Source organism: Coptis chinensis, chromosome 3, assembly GCF_015680905.1.
Source record: "Coptis chinensis isolate HL-2020 chromosome 3, ASM1568090v1, whole genome shotgun sequence".
Classification (NCBI taxonomy): domain Eukaryota; kingdom Viridiplantae; phylum Streptophyta; class Magnoliopsida; order Ranunculales; family Ranunculaceae; genus Coptis; species Coptis chinensis.
Genome location: NC_141458.1, coordinates 16,212,947 through 16,230,027, shown reverse-complemented (window position 1 = coordinate 16,230,027; position 17,081 = coordinate 16,212,947). Strand labels below are relative to the sequence as shown.

Sequence of the window (17,081 nt, the reverse complement as noted above, 5' to 3'; positions counted from 1 at the left end):
AAATAGTAACTCATGGATAATTGATTTGGGGGCTACTGATCATATGGCTAATTGCCCTGCCTCTGTCCATAATTTTGTGTCCAAAACTGAAAAACATAATATTTCCATAGCCAATGGATCCACCATCCCCATTCTAGGTAGTGGTCAAGTTGATTTTTTTAATCAAAGTCTCAAGAGTCACGCTCTAGTTGTTCCTTGCTTCCCTGTCCAACTTCTATCTGTTGGCAAACTTACAAATTCCTTAAATTGTGTTGTCATTTTTTCTCCTAATTCTGCCGTCTTTCAGGATCGAAAGTTGAAGAGGACGATTGGTGAAGGAATTTATTCCAATGGGCTCTATTTGTTGAAGTCGCATAAGAAGGCGTGTCAAGCTAGTGGTTTACTTGAGAGTTGCATTTTGCATAAAAGACTTGGGCATCCATCTAGTCATGTCCTGTCAAATTGTTTCCGCATGTTTCTATAAACTCTGATGATGTTTGTCAATTTTCTAAACAAACTCGTTTACCTTTTCCAAACTCGCATACTATGTCTAATAATTTGTTTGAGTTATTCCACTTTGATTTATGGGGACCTGCTCCCGTTAATTCTTATAATGGCTATAAGTATTTTGTGTTGTTTATTGATGATAAATCTCATGCTACATGGTTATATTTGTTAAAATTGAAGAATGAGGTTGTGAATGTTTTCAAAGATTTTCATAATATGGTTACTAATTAGTTTGGTAGAAAAATCAAGATGTTTAGATCAGATAATGACACTGAGTTTTGCAAAGGTCTGTTACTTGAGTACCTTCGTAACCAGGGGATAACTCATCAAACTAGCTGTGTTGGCACACCTCAGCAGAATGGCGTAGCTGAAAGAAAAAACAGACACCTTTTGGAGACCACTCGTGCTCTTATGTTGGGCATGAATGTTCCTAAGCAATATTGGTCTCATGGCGTCTTAACTGCTGCTTATTTGATTAATCGTCTTCCCAGTCGGGTTATTGGTTTTAAATCCCCATTGAAAGTGCTCAAATCTAGGCTGCTGGATCTCTCTCATCTGCAAGTTTTTGGGTGTGTTTGTTATGTACATCAGCAAGCTATTCATCGAGATAAATTCGATGCTCGGGCTACTCGATGTATTTTTGTTGGTTATTCAACCATACAGAAAGGCTACATATGTTACAATCCGGTAACAAGAAAACTGATTGTCTCTCGTGATGTACGATTTGTTGAATCTGAAGCTTTCTTTCAAAATCCAGCTATGCTTGGGAATCGGTCCCAGGGGGAGTGTTTGGCAGATTTGGCACCTCTCTCAGCAGTTATGGCAGATTTGGCACCTCTCCCAGCAGTTGGTGAAGGTATAGTTCCTGTCCCAGCGGTTGGTGAAGGTATAGTTCCTGCTGCTGAAGTTATTGAAACACATGAAGTTATAGGTTCTACTGAAGAAAGGGCACGGGCACGTTCACAGACTGAGCAACTAAGGGGTGCACGCGCTCTAGCTCCTGACGAATTTCCAGTAACAGAGGCACGGGCACACTCACCTACTGAGCAAACTGAGACGCGGGCGCGCTCTAGTGCTCCTCCAGCTCCTCCAGTTTCTCGACAATCTGAACGAGAGAGACAACCTCCAATAACTCTTAAGGATTACTATAAATATGATAGAGAATTGCATCCTCTAGTGACTCACAAGAATTTTTAGTCATTGCATGACGTTTCATATCCTCTACAGGAGTATATAACGTATGCCAATATCACTTCATCTCATCATGCTTTCTTAAGTACATTCGATGACGCGCAAGAACCCAAGAACTTTAGAGAAGCTAACTCGGCCCAAAGATGGAGAAAGGCGATGCAAGAAGAACTTCGTGCTCTAGGCGAGAATAAAACTTGGGAGATTGTTATGCTACCGTATGGAAAGAAAACAGTTGATTGTCGTTGGGTGTTCAGAAACAAGTTCAACAGTGATGGTTCCTTAGAGAGGCCTAAAGCTTGACTTGTTGCAAGAGGATTCACCCAAACATATGGTCAGGACTACAAGGAGACTTTTGCACTAGTTGCAAAGATGAACACGTTTAGAGTTCTTGTATCTCTAGATGTAAATCAAGACTGGAAATTATTTCAGGTGGATGTTAAAAATGCATTCTTATACGACGATCTTAAAGAAGAAGTGTATATGAGCATCCCACCTGGACATCCGAAGGAGACTAAGGTTGGATTAGTATGCAAGTTAAAAAAGGCTATCAATGGACTTAAACAATCTCCACGAGCTTGGTATGCCAAGCTCAGTTCTGTTCTAGCTATGACCGGCCTTAAGCGAAGTGATGATAATCCTTCCTTATTTGTTAAGTCTAGTAGGTCAGGCTTGGTTGTTGTTCTTATTTATGTTGATGACATAGTTATCACATGTAATGACCATATCGAAATCTCTAAGCTCAAGGATTTACTGCACAAGAAATTTGCCATCAAGGATCTGGGTATTATGAAGTACTTTCTTGGGATCGAAATTGCTTATTCAAAAAGAGGTATATTTCTTAATCAAAGAAAGTATGTGTTGGATCTTTTGAGTGAAGCAGGAAAGCTAGGGGTAAAACCATCTGATTCTCCAACTGACAGTGGAGCTAAGTTGGACAACACCGGTGATCTTCTTACTGACATTGGTCAAGATCGTGATAGTTGGTAAACTGATATATTTAACTATTGCTCGACCAGATATTTCTTATGCAGTAAGCTTGGTTAGTCGTTTTATGCATGCTCCAAGGACTCCACATATGAATGCAGTTTCTAGAATACTGCAGTATCTGAAAGGGTCGCCAAGCAGAGGTATTTGGATGCGGAAAAATGGGCATACATCTATTACTGCTTATACAGATGTTGATTGGGCAGGATGTACAGTTGATTGGCAGTCTACTTCCGGTTATTGTATCTTTGTGGGAGGTAACTTAGTCACTTGGAAGAGCAAGAAACAGAATGTAGTGGCTCGTTCTAGTGCTGAAGCTGAGTACAGGGCTATGGCTTCCACCACCAGTGAAATCATATGGCTTCGCGCTCTTCTGAAGGATTTGTGTTTTGGTTTGCATCTGCCAACTACACTTTATTGTGATAATCAAGTTGCTATGCACATTGCTACAAATCCGGTGTTTCATGAGAGAACTAAACATATTAAAGTTGACTGTCATTTTGTGCGTGAAAAAGTCTGATCTAACATTGTCACTACCTCCTTTGTTCGGTGACCAACGACTTGCGATTATTTTACCAAGGGACTTCCAGCTTCCAAGTTCCATGATATTCTCTCCAAGTTGGGCTCGGTGGATATCTTTGCACCAACTTGAGGAGAAGTCAGAGACAGGCATGAAGGCGAGGGCACGCTTATGTTGCACATAATGAAGGCGCGGGCGCGCCCTAGTCGGTTGTGATAGAGGTTCGATAGATTCGTGTGTTTTCTATAAAGGAAAGTCTCCATTCTTTTTAGAAACAAGAGATACGAATGTGCACTCATATTGTGCTATATATAACTCTCTGTAACACAACCCTAAATCAATCAAACAATAAACACCTTTCTTCTCCCGTGGACGTAGGCTACCGCATTGGCACCGAACCACTATAAATTATTGTGTTTTGTCTCTTTGATTGATTGTTTAATTCTACACATATTGATATACATTCCACCAGTTCATCTTTTTTGTTTTTTTACCTTAAAAGTGATTCATGAACTCACTCATCTGGTAAAGTTTTTTGTATTCTGACTTCACCAACGAAAAGATACCAGCCATCAGTGCCAATGACTAGCTTTTTCACCGCTGTTGTTGTAGAAGTTTTGGGTCCATTGTTAATCATTGATAGTAATACTGTGAGGAGAATCTCGTCCTTTGTGTTTTATGGACTTGAGCCTACATCAAAAGGAGGTTGAGATCACTCGAGGGATATTCTTGATAACCTGTCGAGATGTGAGAGCTTAATAATAATAGCAATGGTGTAAACACTCTGTTATTGAATGAGAGAGTATCAGCTATAAATACAAGCTAGTGAAGTAAAGCTAATGCCACTAAATCAGGAACTACTAAGCCACTCCTCAATGCATGACCATAACAATAGAAACTACCTAGACTCAGTCAATAACTAAACAAACTCAACAGACAACTCAACGGACATAAGCTTGGCACATGCTTAAGTGCATAAGCATAGGCTTATTCTAACTTCTTAAATCCTAACATTCCCTCCCTTAAACTGAAGTGATGCAGAAACTTTCAGTTTATAAAGGCAACAAGTGACCTACACTAGCTTCCCTCCCTCAAACTGGATTCGCCATCGAGCAAACACCAAGTAATTGACGCAACTTTATAAATTGAGCAAGTTTGAGGGGCTTAGTCAAAATGTCTGCAACTTGATCTTCACTCCTGCAATACTTTAGACCAATTGTTTGTGCTTGGACATGATGTTGCAAGAAATGGAATCTCACTTCAATGTGTTTATTGTGCCCATGTAAAATTGGATTCTTTGACAGCTTAATTGTGGAGCTATTGTTACAGAAAATTGTCATGGGACCATCAAGAGGATAATATAGTTCAGGTGAGGATGTTCCCTGAACCAAATAGCTTGACAAGCACAAGAGGCAGCGGACACATATTCCGGCCTTCCGTAGTAGGCGAGGGTGACAATGTCTTGCTTCTTGAAGACCATGAGATGGCGCTGAACCCAAGCAAAAAATAGAACCCGGCGTGCTTTTCCTATCATCGGGATCACCGCGTAATCACTGTCCGTGAACCCAACCAATTCAGATGATGCATCCTTCTTGTACAACAATCCCAAGTTAGTAGTACCTTTTAAATAGCGAAGGATTCACTTAACAGCAAGGAGGTGTATTTCCTTTGGGGTTTCCATGTATCTACTGATGAGACTAACATCATGCATTATGTCGGGCCTAGTTGTTGTCAAGTACATGAGACTACCCACAATTTGTTTATATAACGTGCTGTCAACCTTCTTCCCTTCAGGATCCTTTAGTAGCTTGACTCCAACTTCAGTTGGTGTGGTGACAGAATTGCAATCACTCATCTGAAATCTCTATAAAATCTCATGCACATACTTCCGCTGAAATATGAAGTTACCTGCATTGGATTGTACCACTTCAATGCCAAGGAAAAAATGCATTTTCCCGAGATCTGACACCTCAAACTCTGCCATCATTGACCGTTTAAAATCTTCAAACATAGAAGGGTTATTCCCAATGTAGATTAAGTCGTTGACATATAGACACACAAGAAGAAAACTCCCAGCTGCTCCAGATTTGATAAAAAGTGTTGGCTCATATGGACACTTTTGGAAACCTGCTTTAATGAAGTAAGCTTCTATACGACTATACCAAGCTCTCGATGCTTGCTTTAGTCTATATAAGGCTTTTCGCAGTCGGTACACCCTCTTCTGACTCCCCTGTAGCACATAACCAGGAGGTTGATCGACATAGACAGTTTCTTGTAGATCCCCATGTAGGAACGCTGACTTGATGTCCAACTAAAAAATGGTCCATGAATTTTGTGTAGCCAATGCAATGATCATCCTTATCGTGTCTTGCCTAGCAACTGGTGCAAAGACTTCTTCAAAATCAATACCTTGTTGTTGCTTGTACCCTTTGGCGACTAACCGTGCTTTGTACTTGTCCACTTCGGCCTTGGCATTTAACTTGGTTTTGTACACCCACTTAACACTGATTGATTTGTAGCCATAAGGAAGTTAAATCAACTCCCAAGTGTTATTTTTCTCTATAGCCTTGATCTCTTCATTCATAGCTTCTTGCCATTTTAAGTCTTGCACCGCATCTTTAAATTCAACTGGATCACAATCGGCATATAAAGCAAAATAAACAAGTGGATCATCAACAGAGGAAGCCAATCTGCTGACTTCATAATCTGCCATCCATATCGGATCACTCCTAGTGCGGATAGGACGTGAAGTTGCTGGAGTTGCAGGCTCTGTTTCTTGAGTGGAAGGACTTTGTAAAAGTGTAGAAGTTGAATGTGGTGATTGTGGAGTTTGTACAAGAGCTCGCATAGGACTTGGGGAGGCTGGATCAGCAACATTAGGTTGAGGATGGTTGTCAACAGTTGTTACACCCTCAAAACTAAGTGGAATGTACTACCCTTCAATTCATTAGTAACAGTCCACGTCCACGTCCTTTCTTCATCAAACACTACGTCACGGCTTATAAGGATTTTCTTACTGATAGGATTATATAGCTTGTATGCTTTAGAATGTTGGCTGATCCCAAGAAAGATACACTTATCCCCTTATCGTCAAAGCTTCTTTCTCTTTTCATCCGGAATATGTGCATATGCAATGCACCCAAAAATGCGTAAGTGATCGATACTTGGTTTCGTCCACCCCAAGCTTCTTCGGGGAGTGATATCACGCACCACTTTTGTAGGACTCGATTCAACAAATGAATACTCCAAGTGACTGCCTCGGGCGAAACTCTTAGGCAGATTGCTGAATTTTAACATACTCCGCACCATATTTAAGATGGTGCGATTCTTCGCTTTAGCTACTCGCCATTTTGTTGTGGCGTGTAGGGACGCTTGATGAGTTGCCTTCTAATGCCATTTTGCTCACAAAAATTCATAAATTCATGTGAATTATATTCACCACCACGGTCTGATCGAAGAGTGCAAATTGCTTTTCCAACTTCTTTCTCAACAGGGGCCTTGAAGTTTTGGAATACAGAGAATGCTTTTGATTTTTCATACAAGTAGTAGACCTATGTTTTGCGGCTATAATCATCAATGAACGTAATAAAGTACCTCTTGTTACCATTGGAGCATGGATTGATAGGCCCACAGATATCTGAATGAATCAACTCCAAGACTTGCTTTGCCCGCCATGAATCAACTCCAATGAACGTAATAAAGTACCTTTCGGAAAGACATCACGATGTTGCTTTCCAATGACACATCCTTCACAAACTTGCTGAGGGTGATCAATTTGTGGAAGACCAATCACCATATATTTCTGATGGAGAGTGCGTAGACCATGAAAGTTCAAGTGCCCATAACGAAGATGTCACAGCCAAGATAAGTCTTTGACAGTAGTTGAAAAACAAGGAAGAGCTTCAGTTTTAATACATAATGGAAACATGCGGTTTGAGTCATCATGTGCACTTTATGCAAAACAAGCCTTTCTTTGAATCCTGAATTCAACACATCCCGTCTTTGATACTAATTTCATATCCCTTCTCCTGAAGTTGGCCTACACTCAACAAATTTGTCTTCAAGTCTGGCACATAAAAGACACTAGAAATAGTTTGAAGAATGTCATTTCTGTCACAGATTGTTACATCGCCTTTTCCCATGACAGAAATTGTGGAGTGGTCTCCAAATTTTACACAAGTACGGAAGGATTCATCTAGGGCAGAAAATACAGATTTATCCCCACACATATGATTGCTAGAACCAGTATCCAGGTACCACATATTTTGATGAGTAGCTTCCTCCTTATGGCACACCATTAGAAGTGAAACCTCGTCTTCCCTCTCTATAAAATTAGATTGTTCACCCTTTTCTATATATGACTGTGTTCGACAATCAGATTGGTAATGGCCATACCTGTTGCATTTGTAACATTGTACCTTTGATATGTCAAAGGGCTGGTTTTCATGACTGCCTCCATTATGATGAATGCGTCCTCTTCCTCTGCCTCTGTTTCCGCCTCTTCCTCTACCTCGGTAGTATGTGGCTCGACCACGACCTTGTTCTATGTGTTTTGCAGGCTGAGCATAAGTCGAAACTTGCAAAGCTTGCTCCACGAACATGGTGATGCTGATTTATTCGTTGCTTTCGTGAAATCAACATCGAGCTCATTAGCTTCGTCAATTGAAATTTCATCAAGGTCATTTGATTCCTTAATTGAGCAGACAACATAGTCGAATTTCGAAGTCATTGATCACAGAATTTTCTCAATGATCGTAATATCCTCCATCTTGTCGCCATGGATGCGCATCTTGTTTGCAATTGTCATTGTTCTTGAGAAATAATCTGAAACCGACTCTCCCGTTTGCATACGAAGAGTCTCAAATTCTGCTCTAAATGCTTGGAGTCGTGCACGTTTAACCTTAGCCGTGCCTTGATACTTCTTCTTCATCGAATCCCAGATTTGCTTAGAGGTATCCTTCATGAGAATCGTCTCCAAAAGCGATTGATCAATTGCCTGGAACAGGTAATTTTTCGTTTTCAAATCCTTTATCCTTTGCTCCTTTAACTCGGCTCTTTGTGCATTTGTCAATGCTCTAAGTGCCTCTTCTGTAGCAGGTTATGTAAAACCTTTTTCAACAGTACCCCAAAACTCCTTTGATCTCAAGAAGTTTTCCATTAACATGCTCCAATGATCATAGTGACCATTGAAACGAGGTATCGACGGTTGCAAAAAATTGTTCTCTGCGGCCATTTGACAAGCTGGTGGTAGAGAAGAGCTGCTGCTCTATTGACACTCCTACTGCACCAATCTAACAAAGAAGAGCTTCGGCTCTAATAGGAAGAAAAAATGGCTCTGATACCACTGATAACCTGTCGAGATGTGAGAGCTTAATAATAATAGCAATGGTGTAAACACTCTGTTATTGAATGAGAGAGTATCAGCTATAAATACAAGCTAGTGAAGTAAAGCTAATGCCACTAAATCAGGAACTACTAAGCCACTCCTCAGTGCATGACCATAACAATAGCAACTACCTAGACTCAGTCAATAACTAAACAAACTCAACAGACAACTCAACGGACATAAGCTTGGCACATGCTTAAGTGCATAAGCATAGGCTTATTCTAACTTCTTAAATCCTAACAATTCTTATGCTATTGATGCATTTACCTTAATGTGCATTATGCCTCCAAGTTAGAGTTATGATTAGACTGGTAGTTCATAACAACAGTTCTCTAGGAAGGGCGGGTAAAACAATTGAGTGAGAGAGAGAAGTCTCGGGTTTTTGGGAGCGTGAGAAGAATTACTCTCGGGTGGGTTTCTTGATAAAAGTGGGTGCAGATTTTAAGTAGTGGGTTTAGTAATAAAATGGGTCTAGTCAGTAATAGTGGGGGTGCTAATATCATCACCCTTTTCATAATTCATGCGTGTCACTGGCACAAAGATCAGATCAGTGGGCATTTAGCCCACCTTTATTGGTCAATGGGTCTCTTGTTGCAACGATTTGACGAAAGGATGAGCAGTTAAACAATCTCTCTGAATTTATTTCAAAATACACATAAATGTGAACACTATTGCAATCAAACACTTCTCTGTTTGACTGTTTCCCTAACAAAATTATTTGGGAGGATCAAATTTGCCGGATAAAAGCATCTTAGCAAAATCCAAGAGCTTCTCACTTTCAGGCATCAAGTCCTCGGACGAAAGATCGAGCAAAACCTCTCATTAAACAGTTAGATTGGGTGTTGTTGTCTCATCAATATATTTGGACCCAGCTAGCGTCTCAGCAGCCCTGAGCCACCCCAAATAAGAACCAAGTGCTATATCAATGTATCCAATTGTCTCTCCACCAAAGAACCCCTTCCCTTTGCTAAGCTTTTTAAATGCCTGTTCTAGTAGTCCCAACCCTGTAGTCACTCCTCCAACGGCTGTCGCCTTCTCTTCATCGGTTTTTGCTCTTGCAATTGAGAACAATGAGGCGCACCACTGCATTGCAATAATCATGCACACCACACATAAACATTATGATATTGAAATGATGGTATATGTAAGGAAAGTACCAACTGCAAAAGAAGAACAATCATGATTACCTTGTCATCTATGTAAGCAGCCCAGAACCGAGCAATTGCTCGATCATACGAATCAGATGGAAGAATTGAAGGACCCGAGGTGAAGGCCTCGTCGATGTATTGAACAATGACGAGGGATTCACAGATGGGTTTATCTTTATGAATCATAACCGGAACCTTCTTATGCACCGGGTTACTTTTAAGCAGAAGTTCGTCTTTACCTCCTAAGTTCTGCTCAAGGTACTTGTAGTCCACATTTTAAGATTTAGAGCAATTCTTGGCGCATGGCAAATGGACTTGCCCACGCACCCAAAAGCTTCACATCACCTTTGCCATTACACCTCATTAAGCTCGAGGGTCGGGATCCCTTGGTGAAAGAAATCTTGACTCACTTAGCTTTGATCGACTCACTTAGCTTTGATCCCTAAGGTGGATAACCCTGACCATGCTTCTAAGTTCAGGCCCATCAGCTTATGCAACTTTGGATATAAGATTATATCCAAGCTCTTGGCCAATAGACTAAAAGCCCTTATAAATAAGATTATTTCCCCTTTCCAAGGGGCCTTTATTAAGGGTAGGAGCATAGGAGACAATGTGGGCTTGGCATGTGAAGTCTTCCACAATATGAAGAACATGAAAAGCAAGAAGGAGGGATGGATAGCCCTCAAGTTGGACATGGCAAAAGCTTATGACAGGGTGGAATGGCCTTTTCTGGACAGCATCTTTGAGAAACTTGGATTCAATGCCAAGTGGAGACAGATGATTCACCAATGTGTCTCTACTGTCTCCTTTCAAGTTATGTTGAATGGATCCCCTCTGGACAAGTTCGTCCCTGAAAGAGGGATCAGACAAGGGGATCCCATATCCCCCTACCTGTTCATCTTGGTCTCAGAAGCCTTGTCAAGGATGGTAGCTAGAGCTGAGCAAGAGGGTCAGATCCATGGTATTAAGATTAAAAGGAATTCCCCTGCTCTAACCCACTTGCTTTATGCTGATGATCTCATTCTCTTTACCAAAGCTAATGTGGGGGAAAGTGGGCAACTGAAAAAGGTACTGGATGATTACTGTGAGGCCTCTGGTCAAAAGATCAATTATGAAAAATCCAGTATCTTCTTCAGTAGGAATGTCAATTACAGACAAAAGCTCAAGCTAAAGAGGTTCTGGAGGATTAGGAACTTTGCTCCTAAGGAAAAATATCTTGGGGTCCCTATCATGCTATCTAGGAAGAAGTCCGAGGACTTTGACTACTTAGTGGATAAGATACATCAAAAGATTAAGGGCTGGAAAGCTAAGGTGCTATCCCAGGCTGGGAGAACCACTATGATCCAAGCTGTAATCCAGGCCACCCCTCTATATGCTATGTCAACCTATTTGCTTCCTGTCTCTACATGCAATAAGATTGACATGGCCTGTAGGGATTTCTGGTGGTCTGGATCAGAAAAAAAGAAAGGGATCCATACCAAAGGGTGGGATCACATCTGTCAACCCAAACAAGCTGGAGGGCTGGGGTTGAGAAAGACTAGAGATATGAATTTGGCCATGTTAGCTAAGCTACCATGGAAAGTCTGAAATCGATGTCCATCACTTTGGACTAGAACTCTTTCTGAATATATAGGAAACCTTGGATAGGTGATGTGAAGAAACCACCGTGATAAGGCCTCTTTCTTCCGGAAAGGTATTCATAAAACCTTTAATGCCATTAGTAAGGGCCGATCCGGGGCATTAATCTTGGGGATACTACCTCTGTTCTTCAAGATCCTTGGATCAAATGCAATGAGCAACCAATGACCTTGACAGAGCTGGGGGTGATTGATCCACTACTACAGAACCTGATGGTGTCAGATCTGTTCTTGCCAGATAAGAGTGGGTGGGATGAGGCTAAGATCAAAGCCAGTCCATCTTAGAGATCAAGGTGAGACCTGAAAATGCTCCAGCTGATAAGATGAGATGGAATAAGGACAAACATGGAGTCCTCACTGTCAAATCTACTTATAGTTTCCTTAAGTCTGACGAGGAACTGGGCCAAAGTTCAACCTGCAACCCCCTCACTCTGAAGCACATTTGGAAGACTCCCATTCCTGCATACATCCAAATGTTTCTCTGGAAGATGTATATGCAGATGCTGCCAATGGGAGATGTGATGGCAGAGAGGAAGTTGCAGGGAGAGTTCTCCTGCCCTTTCTGCTACAAGAAAATTGAGTCTGCAGAACACCTGTTTTTTTAGTTGTGGATCGGATTAGAAGTCCGTGGTTCGGCTCACATATAGGAATGAGGGATCTGAGAAGCTACGGACCAAACTCACGAGAAAAGAGTGGATACCTTTGTAGCCCGGAGCTGCAGCTCCAACACGAACAAGAGTATGGTAGGTATACACTCTGCATTCTTGCTAAATCAGATCCGAAAGGCGAGGAATGAATGCAAGTTTGAGAACGAAAACCAACCACGAGAAAGGATGCTTTCGAGACAATGGCTGGCGGACAAAGCGCCTTCAGCATTTGCAGAAGAACATCTCAATTCTAACCCATCTTCAAGTCTATTAGACAAATGTTTTGAGAAAGTTTTTCCAATTATTCCAAATGAGAGTATAATCATTAGATTTGATGTGTCATATCACAAAAGTGCATGACGGGTGAAGCCGGAGTCGAGCTATAGCGATAGATAGTGAGGGAAGAATAGTGGGAGAGGTATCGGAAGGTTTAGGGCCTTGGATGCGCCAGAGCCGAAGCTTGAAGCGGTGGATTGCGGTTTTGGCAACACAACATCTCGAGTGAAACATTTTGTTTTTGAAGGAGACAATCTTTGAAGTAATCCAAGCCTTACAAGGCAACTCATACCGTTGGGGATGGGCCGGCTTTAATAGCCAACATTACCTCCTTGTTATCTAGTTTTAACTTTCTGCGCTTTTAGATGGATTAGTAGAATTTTGAATGGGGATCACAGATTCTCTGCAGCTTGGGCTTACCACCGCCACTTCTGGGAAGTCCGAGTTGCCAAGTTGTATGATTCAGTCAAACTGTGTACCTCTAGTACTTTGATGATATATATATATAAAGAGTATGAATTGCACCAAAAAAAAAAAAAAAAAAAAAAAAAAATGCTGCCATTACACGCAAAAGTACACGAACACAGCTTAAGTTGATATAGTTTTGTTGTTTGAAGATGGAGTGAGAAGAACTGGAATGGAGAGTATATATAGGTAAAAGTTGAACATTAATTAATCGCTTTGTACGTGTAGTAGTTCTGTGGATCCACTTGGAAGAAAATCGTTTCATACTCGCATTACTTGACCGTCGACATTAAAATAAGACCAACTAAGCATTTATATGATGCAAACTTACTGACCCGCAGATTGATATAGTTTTATTGATCTATATTTTTCTTTTGGTAAATTTTATTGATCTATATAATCGTACGTAATGACGCCGTGAACAAAGAATGCATTGAAGACTGTGACACTAAATGAGACCATGTGAACATATCATAGAATTCTTATCCTCTAACTATATAATAAATTATACAGTTTTCTAATTTTACCCCCCATAATTTAAACTAATTAGTTTTATCCCCCCAAAAAATTTATCTATAGGTTTACCTCCAAAACCACAGCAGATCCAAATCAACCCTAAATTGACTATATTTTTCACCGGGGGCACCCATGAAAAAACTTCAATACCCTTATATAAAATACTAGTCATTGCATCCATAGAAGAGCACTAAGGTCTTTTTCATGAAAAGAACACACTCAACTTTATTCTAAATTGGGGGGTTAAAGCTAGAAAACTGTAAATTATATCCTTTATTCTAAGAGCATCATCAACTACGCTCCTAAAAAAAATTGTGACATCAGTTTTTTTCATCAGTCACAATTGTTATAAACGTGTCATATACCAACGTATTTTTGCGAAATTGTTGGTTTCTATTTCGGACATCAAAACTTGTCCCATCTAAATTTTTTAATTTCTATTCAGCCCAAAAAAATCTAGCCGTTTTAATTTTTTATTTTAATTTTTTATTAAAAAAAATTTGAAAAAGTTCTTGACAACAAAACTTGACCCGTCCAACATCTTGGGCCCCACGATACAAAATCAAACAGTTTTAATTTTTTAATTAAAAAAAATGAAAAAATTCTGGACGGCAAAACTTGACCCGTCCAACATGTAGACGGCTAAAGTTGTCTCGTGCGAGTGGCTGCTAAATTTCTGAGTATTTTGGTCGAGAATTTGACAATTGCTGAGATAAAAATGGGTATTTGGCAGCGCGTTGGTGAACGAAATTGCCAAAAAAAAGTTCTATCTATTACATTAGAAATGGTTTTTAGCAGTGCGTTGATAATGCTCTAAGAGAGTCTATCTTTCTTCGATAGGACGTCTAGGGTTTTTTTTAGGGTTCTATTTTTGCTGAGAGTCTATTTTTTAGGGTTTTTTTTTAGGATTTTTCCGGTAAAACACATATATTATAAATTACTTAACTAAAACCAGGTACAATATTCAAATCCACCATACCAAGTGGTAGAGGATCCCTAAAATGTTTGTGGAGAGCCTACTGAGCAACCTCATGTGCCTCTCTGTATTATAGTTTCTACTGATCCATTTAAAATTACAAGATAAAAAACTCCTAGCTATCACCAAAACATTGAACTTTAACACACCAACTTAACATTGGAAAATATCACAAATGGATGTTGAAGTGTTGAACAATGAAACAAAAACTACACTTAATCATGTGAAAATCTTACTAAAAAGATGGTTCGTTCTACAACCAAAAAGATAAATAAAAAGAAAGTGATGGTTGGTTTTGGATCTGGTGTCTAGGAGCATATTTAATGGAGACACCAATTTATATATCAATATCAAATTTTTAAAAATTTGATTAAAAACTATCTTTAGTGGTTCACCAATCAATCATCTAACATAAAAAAATCAGCAACTTTAATGCCAAAGGCTCTTATTTGGTGTGGCCTATATGGTGTCAAGGTTGAAACATACGTAACTGTTTTCCAAGAACTGTCGCAGTTTATAAAAACCTCGTGGGACTGTGGGTTTCTCTGGCGCGCTCTTTAAAAAGTAGCATGAGTTTACATTTCTGGCCATGGCGGTTCTTAGAAAATCTTCGTACATTTGGCAAAATTGTTATAGGAGTACAATTAATACACCAAGGAACTAAATCTGGGGCAGGTAGCTTCAAAGTTCAAACCATTTTCACAATACAAATAGGTAAATTACCACTGTGAAAGTCTAGCATAAGTATGTCAGTAACCTCGTCATCACATGTTAATAAGGAAATGGGTGAAGATGGATTTGGTCTGTGTCAGCCGTGGACTTGATCAAAATGAAAAACTAAACTTAAAAAGGGTAATACACACCCAGACGTGGGAATGAAAAACTAAACTTAAAAGGGTAATACACACTCAGGTGAAGTGGAGACGTGGGCACCGACACACATTAAAGACTGAACATATTTCTTCGCTGTCGCTCCCCAGGGACAATTTTTTTCGAAGACCGAGGGTGGTTATTTCTTGATCATTAAAGGGGAGTTTTCAGAAAACTCCCCTTTAATGATCAAGAAATAACCACCCTCGGTCTTCTATATATATATATATATATTAGCATCATGCACGTGCAATGCACGTATTAACAATACATTCACAACAATAGAAATCTTAACAATACTTGTCAATACTATTTGCTCTCAAAAGCGCAAGAGGGAAAAGTCGGGAAATTAACTGAGGTAGGGAACAACAACTCAATAGAAACGCACCTTACATACAAATATTGTACCATATATCAGAAGTGGTTCCCACAAAGTTGTAGGCCAAACTTGTTGTCCTTCACCTCTTAAAATTTAATTTCCCTTGAATGACGCATCTCATTTGAACTTTATCTACATTGTATACTTTGTAGTTTGTACTCATTCTTAGTGTTGGAGGTGATTGAGGAGGCTCTCTGTCACACCCCAAATTTTCAGACAATATTTAAAACATTTATATTCAATTATCTGGAAACCTGGGGTGAAACAAAACCCAAAATCCTGTTATCAAACACGATATATACAAAACTGAAATCAAAAGAAACCTAAAAGGAACAATCTTTAAATCACATTATTAAACTACAAAGAAACTAACCACCTCTATTACATCCTGTCTCAAAACAAAATCATACCTTCCCGGAAAATCTTAAACCGGGAGATTTCAAGAGCAACTCCAAACCACGTGTCCTTATCCATCGTTGACTCTACCATCTATGTTCCCCTAAGAACACACCCACGTTGCAAAAACAAAGCAAACATGGGTTGAAGAAATTGAATTTGGCGGTATGAGTAGACTAACAACAAAATATATATAAAAGTCTTTCAAATTAATAAATATAACATTACCAACCATTTCAACTTGGAAGACAATATAGTTCCGTTTTCCAAAACGGTGTAGTTTCTTCCCAAGTAAGATTTCACCCCAATATACAAATTCCAAGAATCTCATATAACAGTACTCATCATTCCCACTTTCCAAAATAACTCACAACATAAATACCATTTACATTCCACTTATTAAATGCACATATGATAACCTAATTAAATATGAGTTTGGTATACCTTACCTTTAAGCCAACACGTCGTCTTATGGTAGGATATTTACGTCCCTACAGAAAAGATTAATCGATCCTACCCTCCTGCAAAACAGAGTTTGACATCACAATAAAATGCTTTATCTCAACCAGTCAAATTTCATTCATAACCAAATCTCATTTAAGACATTTAAGTCTAATTGATATAACCTAGTTCGTCCTGCATATTCGAGGAATACCACTTATCATAATACCTATATCAAGGGTAGTCATTCATATGACATCATTACATCATAAAGTTTCTACGTGCATAACCATAGATCTCAGACTATCACAATTCATTAATATTTTCGAAATAATATATCACGTTATAGTCATTTTGCAATCACATAGAAATCACAATCATTTACTAATATTATTCACAGTCACCACTTCACATCCATAATATCACACACTTCATATATTTTTACTTAAAAACCACTCGTCTACTTATGAGAACGGGGAAAATATCACACCCAAGGAGTACATTCATCCCGTGTGGGTATCAACTCATACAAACCACGTATATATTTCTCATAAGAAAACATATACATCATATGCAATAACTCCATCACACGAAAAATCAATATTTTTACTTTGCTTATTAATTATCTTGTTGACTCATTTTTTCAAAGACACACATTGACCTTTTAGATCCTATTCCACGATTTGCACTACACACATTTGCCAAATCACACATATCCATGCGCCTCACTCACACCGAGTACCACTACAAGACATATGTCCCA

At 39.4% G+C, this 17,081-nt stretch overlaps 2 pseudogenes; both read right to left on the bottom strand.

Moving 5' to 3' along the window:
* Positions 1-7,167: 7,167 nt before the first annotated feature.
* LOC147508230 (uncharacterized) lies at positions 7,168-8,662 on the bottom strand (annotated as a pseudogene).
* Positions 8,663-9,004: 342 nt separating this feature from the next.
* Positions 9,005-10,079, bottom strand: LOC147508229 (glutathione S-transferase U18-like; annotated as a pseudogene).
* Positions 10,080-17,081: the final 7,002 nt, after the last annotated feature.